The sequence below is a fragment of the Pan troglodytes genome, chromosome 5 (genome assembly GCF_028858775.2).
Source record: "Pan troglodytes isolate AG18354 chromosome 5, NHGRI_mPanTro3-v2.0_pri, whole genome shotgun sequence".
NCBI lineage: Eukaryota > Metazoa > Chordata > Mammalia > Primates > Hominidae > Pan > Pan troglodytes.
Window position 1 is genome coordinate 76457054 of NC_072403.2, and position 7784 is coordinate 76464837.

General features: G+C 35.2%; 1 pseudogene; it reads left to right on the plus strand.

Annotated features, from left to right (window-relative positions):
* The first annotated feature begins 1581 nt into the window (after positions 1 to 1581).
* LOC134810332 (transmembrane protein 98-like) lies at positions 1582 to 7482 on the plus strand (annotated as a pseudogene).
* Positions 7483 to 7784: the final 302 nt, after the last annotated feature.

Below are 7784 nucleotides of genomic sequence, written 5' to 3' on the forward strand. Positions count from 1 at the left end.
TTGGTTTGATTTTTTGCTAATTAGTTCTACGAGTTTCTTATATTTTTTTATTATTAACACCTTAGCCTAATGTGTGTAACAACTATTAACATAAAATAAGGGTTTAAAAACATTATTTCCTATTCACTTATTTTCCTAATAATAGTATTGTTTATATTTCCCCTGCCCCTACAAAATGGATGAAGGAACCCTAATAGGGTTATTCTAGGACCCTAACATTTATGTAAATTACATTTTAGAATTTCTGAGAATTTGAAGGAATGTTGGTATTGTTTTAAGGTCCTTACAGAATTTTGTGGTAAATAGAAATTTTTTAATATTATTCAGGAAAGCAATCAAGGTTTTTATTCTAGGTGCTTCTGTTGTATAGAAAAGTAATGGTTCTGAATGGAATTACCTAGCAAAGAACAATAGGTACAACTGGGATATAGAGAAAATAAATTTGAATACTTTAGTACACATGCAATCTGTCTGATATGATTAGAGATTAAGATGCCTAAACAGATCTTTCTGGTAATAACATTTTGATACTAGCACCATAGAAATTGTTTTATATGTGGTCATGATCATTATTGCTAAACTTTAGTCTTTAAAGAAAAACCTGCAGTTTAACTCATAAAAATAATTATCTTCCTTGGTTGGTATACACAGACAATTGTCCTTAGTTTTCACCTTTGTCTCTTGTTTAGATTTTAAACTACTATATTACAAGTTCCTCCAGTAAATGGCATCACAGCATGGTTTTAATTTCTTAATGTGAGTGAATAGTTTTAGTTTTCAAAAACAAAATAGTGATTATCATAAATTTACTGAGATGTGACTGAAATGATTGTTGCATGACTAACCCATCTACCTTGTATGATGAAAAAGAGTATTTGATTGTCTGAGGCTATAGAGGTCCAGCTCAGTAGAGTGAAAAAAAGGACACTCTTGTACAAACAGGAAGAAAAAAGTACTGTTAAATTACTGGACAGGCATGGTGGCTCACGCCTGTAATCCCAGCACTTTGGGAGACTGAAGCGGGCTGACCACCTACGGTCAGGAGTTCGAGGCCAGCCTGGCCAACATGGTTAAAACTAAAAATACAAAAATTAGCGGGATGTGGTGGCAGGCATCTCTAATCCCAGCTACTCGGGAGCCTGAGGCAGGAGAATCTCTTGAACCTGGGAGGCGGAGGTTGCAGTGAGCTGAGATCATGCCATTGCACTCCATCCTAGGCAACAAGGGCAAAATTACATCTCAAAAAAAATTACTAAAATTTGAGTCTTTTTCCTTTTTTGCATGGCCTTTCTCTCATCTTGTCATGATATTTTTAAAATTGCCACTATTGTTGTTTTAAATAAAGAAAAATTAAAATTTTCAAATATGAACATAGACTAAACTGTTCATTTTCTATTGTGCAATGCCATTTCCTATACAAATATAAGGGCCTTTAACTTGAAAGTAGCACACCAAAATTCCACAACACATATTTTATCCTGCATTAGTCTGTTTTTCACTGCCATAAAGAGCTACCTGAGACTGAGTTACTTATAAAGAAAAGAGGTTTATTTGGCTCACAGTTCTGCAGGTTGTACAAGCATGGCACCAACATCTGCTCGACTTCTGTTAAAGCTTTTGGAAGCTTTTACTTATGGAGCAAGGTGAAGGAAGAACAGACCTGTCACACAAGGAAATAGGAAGCAAGAAAGGTACCAGCCTCTTTTAAACAGTCAGACACACGCTAACTATTAGAGTGAGAACACATTCATTACTGTAGGGAGGGTACCAAGCCATTCATGAGGGATCCAGCCCCATCCAGCCCTTTCATGACCCAACAACTTCCCAGGCCCCACCTCCAACATTGGAGATCACATTTCAATATGAGGTTTTGAGGGGACAAATATCTAAATTACATCAAGTCCTTATCAGAATGGTGGAAATACTGCACAAACTAACACAATTGTTTTTATTTCACTTCTCGATAGTACACATGCTACCAACCTCTATACCTTTAGCATAGTGATAAGCTAAAGAAAGACTATAAGGAAAAGGAAACATGGCTTTGAGCATCGATGGTTGGTTAATACAGAGGAGTAAAACAAATAAAGGATATGGAGAGTTTTTCATTCATGATAGAACATCATTGCATTATTTCCACAGTTAAAGCAAGTATTGCTCAAATGGAAACTGTGACCTCTTAAGGATGTTAGTGCTCCCTTTCCTTATCACAGTTACTCGATGGTTCATGCAACACTCTGACTTTGTAGTAGATCTGAGTCTTCCTGAACTCCTGCATGTTGTGGATCCACAAGAATTCTGTGTTCATAAGAAACTGGGCGTGATGTCTACAAAGGAAGCAGCTCTGCTCACTGGCATGTTCCATTGTCCTATCAGACCTATCAGACCTCACTTGCAAAACATACATTCCAAGATAAAAATATTAAAAATTTCAAGATGGTGACAGCAGAAAATGAAATTACACCAAGTGCCAAGCTTGTGATGCCATCTCTGTGGCTGAATCAGCTTTAGGAAAAGAGAGGTGAACGTTTCCAGATTTTGCTTCAGAGAAAGGTTTTGCGATGATCATTGGATAATGAATTACCATTGTTTTTCTCTACCAGGTTAAAGCGTGGTTGCATTTTGTTTAAAATGGACTGTTATATAACATCATAAATTATATTTTACCCAATAAAACTTGGTCTTTTACTAAAGTAGAACATACGGTTAAAAAAATAAAACTGAATATTGAATTAGGAAAAGAAAAGAATACTGATATCAATGATATTTGATTCGGCTGTTTTGCTAAAGAAATGCATTTTATGATTTTTAAAGATGCACATCCAGAAACTTTTTATATCACAGTGGATTATTATAAGATTTCTATCACAAAAAATAATATTGGTCTTCATGCAGGTAGTAAGCTATCAGACACAGCTTTTATGTGCCTAGATTCAAAGGGATGAATAAAAAATAGTACACATTACATTGTTTCTTCACAATTTGGGTGACACACAATTTGAAAGGCAAACTATACTAATATACAATGAAAATACACAATGAAACATCATAAGGTAATATAAAATGATAAGTTGTATTCTTCTGTTTCCTAGAGAAGGACACGTCCCTCACATTTTTATACAATTTTTCTTTGTAAGAATTATTGTGAATTTTTATTTTATGTTTCTTTGTGTGATTACCTATTCTCTGTCTTCTTCAACAGTAAGCTTCCCTAATCTGATTTTGCTCACTCATGTATAGTCCAGCCTTGACTCAGTGTCTGACACAGTGGTGAGAACTGGCATATGCACTTAATAAACACTGCTAATTCGAAAATATAGAAATACCTCACGCAGGACTCATTTCACAATAGAAATGTAATGTTAAAAACAGGAAAATATTTGACTTACCAGGAAAGACTCTACAGAAAAGATAAAATAGTAACAATTACGAGAATGGGCCAAAGGGAGGAACAAGTTTGGCGAAGCTTTTGTAACGAATACTCTGTAATGATTCTAGGAAAAATACTTTAAAGTAGTTTTATTGTCACTGAGTCATAGAGTTAGTGCAATACCACTAAAAGAGTAAAGACTGTTTTAAGAAATTAACATTTCAGTTATTTCTTCAACCACTCTTTAGAGAATTTTATTTTGAATATATCTAAAATATTCTAGGAAGTCAGTAGTTTCCTCATTGTTCATTCAATACTCAAAAATAGAATTTTATTTTTAACTACATGATTTCTATTTATATGTAATGTATTTAAGTATCTCATTTTTATAAAAGGTAATATTCATAGAAGTTTCTTAAAACATGTAATGAAAAGGGAATGGAAAGAATAAATTCAAATCCAGTGTGGAATGTTTCAAAATTGTTAAAATTTAAATTGTTATATTTTCAGTGAATTTACTGTGAATTTTTATTAACCAGTAGTATATGCTATCAGAAGAAAACTTTTGTAATAATATAGAAAGGGCTTGAGAATTTCAGTAACTAATTTTCGAGCATACAACCAATTGCATATATTAGATTTAATTCATCTTTTATAGAACTTCAAGAACTAAGCTATCGGTTTGATTGTAACTGAAATATGTAACTCAAAAAAGCTCTATTTAAATTAATCTAATTATATGCTTATGTTTTCAGTTTCCCAGTGTGATCATAGTTCTTTATTTTGTCTTTATTTCCAACCTCCATGAAATAGGAATTTGTATCTATTGGTTATTATATTATATACATTAGTAAATTGCTACCTAACAACTTCATCAATAGCCAAACTACATTTAGGTCAAAAAATAAATACTTTTGTCAGACACTATCCATCAATTGTAACAATTGTAAATATTTCTCTTTTGATATTTCCCTAATACCATTAAGGTTTCAATAATATATTATTCAAATGTGTACAATCATTTTCCTTTCAGTTTAAGAAAGTGAAATCAAACTCAAATATTTTACTTGCCATGTAGTAGAAATACTTAAATAAGACAAAGTATAAGTTATACAATTTTTTTCAAATTTTGTGTTTTTTCTTCTCATGGATATATTATTATCTGAAAGGAGTATATTCATGCAATTTTCAGATCAGTTGTGTCACTATCCAAATTTAAATAAATAAGATAGTGCACAGGAGGCAGAAAAAAAGGTCAGAAAACTGGCTGGGCACGGTGGCTCACGCCTGTAATCCCAGCACTCTGGGAGGCCAAGGCAGGCTGATCACGAGGTCAGGATATCGAGACCATCCTGGCTAACACGGTGAAACCCCGTCTCCACTAAAAATACGAAAAACTAGCCAGGCATGGTGGCAGGCGCCTGTAGTCTCAGCCACTAGGGAGGCTGAGGCAGGAGAATGGCGTGAACCCGGAAGATGGAGCTTGCAGTGAGCGGAGATTGCACCGCTGCACTACAGCCTGGGCGACAGAGCATGACAGGGTCTCAAAAAAAAAAAAAAAAAAAAGTCAGAAAACTTAACCTATACTGTACCATAAAGTAAGTCATTTAGACTAGACACTTCAGTCTTATAATATAGTGCATATTATGTCTTAATCACCTCATTAACATATTTAGGTTTATATAAGCATACCTCTGTGCAACATACATTAGAGAGAAAGAACTAATAGAAAAATAATAGAATAATAAATATAGAATTCCTATTGCTCTGAAATCATAGTTAATGAGAATGTCACTATATACAAATACTCAAAAGATATATTAAAATTAAGAAAAATCATAGTGTTCTTGATTTTGTTCTTTATTTCTGAGAGGGCACAGTAATACCCCTTCCTGTCCGTGTGAACATTTTCTCCAATCTCTACTCTTCCCCATGTGGACACATGTGCGAGCATATACACACTTTCTAGTGTAGTTTTAGGTAGAATTTATTTTTTCCTTGAGAGAGAACTTAGAGAAAATGGAGCAGAATGGCCTCAACTTTTACAAAAAATTGTAAATGGGTAACAGAAATACTTAGAAATAGTCATAAACAACTTACAGCAGATTGTTTACACAAACCCCAAAATTTTTTATAAGGAGATTGATTTAACTTATTCTGATTTCTATGCTCTTATAGCAATATTTTCAGTGGAAAAAATCACATCAAAACACTTGCAAACTAAAAATTGTGCCTATTGCATATGCCAGATATCTAGTTTTTCTCTCCAAACACAAATTGCTAAGGAATACTTCAAAGCTTCAAACAAAACTTAAAAAAAAAATAAAAACATGCTAGAAATATTTTTTTCTATAGATAACTTACATGGATAATAAAAGGAATGTTTCTTGGAAGTAAAGGTTACAAAGTGCTTATTCGCTTTAGTCCTCAACAAAGCTTTTCTGAATTATATTATTTATTGAAAATAGAATTTCTCCATATGGCCAGCAGTAAATCTATTTTTTTGTTTGTTTCTACTTGTTTTTTTTTCCCTTAAAATATCTGCAATGTGGGCAGAAGATTCGTGATTGGGTAAGCACTACCATATAATATTGTTACTAGGATTTGTCATCTAAGGGTTTCGTTTGTTTTATTGTTTTAAACATAATAGAAGGTATCATATTTTGTGGTATTTAAAAAATACTTCTTAAGTTAATATAGCTTGCTCCCATCGCCATGGGACTGCTCATCTACAGTTCAGAAAATTTAGCCTATGAGGAGGATATGAGTGAGACTAAGTCAGGAGCCACCGAGAAGCAAGAAGGCCACAGTGATTGTTGCCATAAGCGTGCTGGCTACCATCTTTCTGGCTTTGTTTGCAGTCTTGGTGGTGGTTTGAGTGCAGCGCTACCGCTGGCCAGGAGACCTGCTGCAGCGCTATGATTCCAAGCCCATTATGAGTCTCTTGGGTGCCATGGAGACCCAATCTGAGCTCTCTGAGTTAGAACTAGATGATGTCATCATCGCCCACTCTGGCATAGAGCCCATTCTGGAGAATGAAGACTGGATCTAGGATGCCTTGGGTCTCATGTCCCACTGCAGTGTCATCTTGAAGATTTGTCACACTTTGAGAGAAAAACTTGTTGCCATGACAACGGGCTCAGAGGCTGAGAAGAAGACTTCAGCCACTGTCAGCAGCATCATTGTGGTGGCCAAGTGGATCATCCCCAGAGTAGATGATGTTGTGAAATCAGTGTACCATCTGTTAAGCACCAAGCTCCTGGATGTGAGTACGACTGCCCTGCTCCTGTCAGTCATCAGGTGCTGGTAACCAGAAATGCCTGCCATCTGAACAGGGGCCCCAAAGCACTTGGAGGTGCTTTGAGAAGCAGCCTTGCCTTCTGAACCAGATAAAGACCTCCCAGGCCCTAAAGCCTTCTTGCAGGAGCAGTTGGGAATTTATTGCCTGTAGGCCAGCAGCTAGTCATGAAAGCTAGCAAGAATGGCTTAGATGAGCCTTCCACTTTTTCCTGTAGAGTTAGTTGTTCTCCAGGGCTCAGGAATGTGTGCATAGCAAAGCAGGAGAGTCCTATCTGGTGATGCCATTGTTGCAATTACAAATTGTGGCTGGTGAGAGGCAGTCTAATACCACAATTAGGGGATATGCCATTCATCATTTGCACAACACAGCACTGAAACTGATAGATGGTCAGCTTTATTTAGATTCCCTAGTGTTTTCAAGAAAATTGTGCTACCATATAAGAAATCTAGAGGTTTCACATTAAACATCAGAATTTCTGGCTTCTCCTGAACAGTCAGATTTGGCAGTTGTGATTTGTGTTTTCAAACGAGAACAATCAGTTGGAGTTAAGTAGGGATTGCCTCTCTTGGCAAGACTGTACTCTTTTTTGCCTGTTTCATTTATTTGTATTATCTGCCTGATCCCTGAGGTATCTGAGCCTGTCCTGTTATTTAGAGGTTTGGGTTTGAAGCTTAGCACTATGAAGTTTATTATTTCCTTTTATCCTTATGCCTACAATTTTACTATACGCCACTAGGTATACAGTAAATTTATACTTATGATTCCCTCAAAAAATAATAATTCAAAAATAAAAATAAATTAGTATAATTCATATGAATGTTGTTTTTTATCTCTTTTACTTTTTAAAAAATTTCTGCCATATCTAAGATGTTTATAAACAGACTATAGGGCAAACATTTGCAAAGGTGTATATGGAATGCAATTAATGAGCTAACAGGAATTTGGCAGTAGAAACACTAGTGTGTTAAAACATTTACAGTTTTCTCTGCAATCCAGTCCAGGAGGTAATAACATCTTTTTTTTTTTTTTTAATACTTTAAGTTCTGGGATACATGTGCAGACGATGCAGGTTTGTTACATAGGTATACACGTGCCACGGTGGTTTGCTGCACC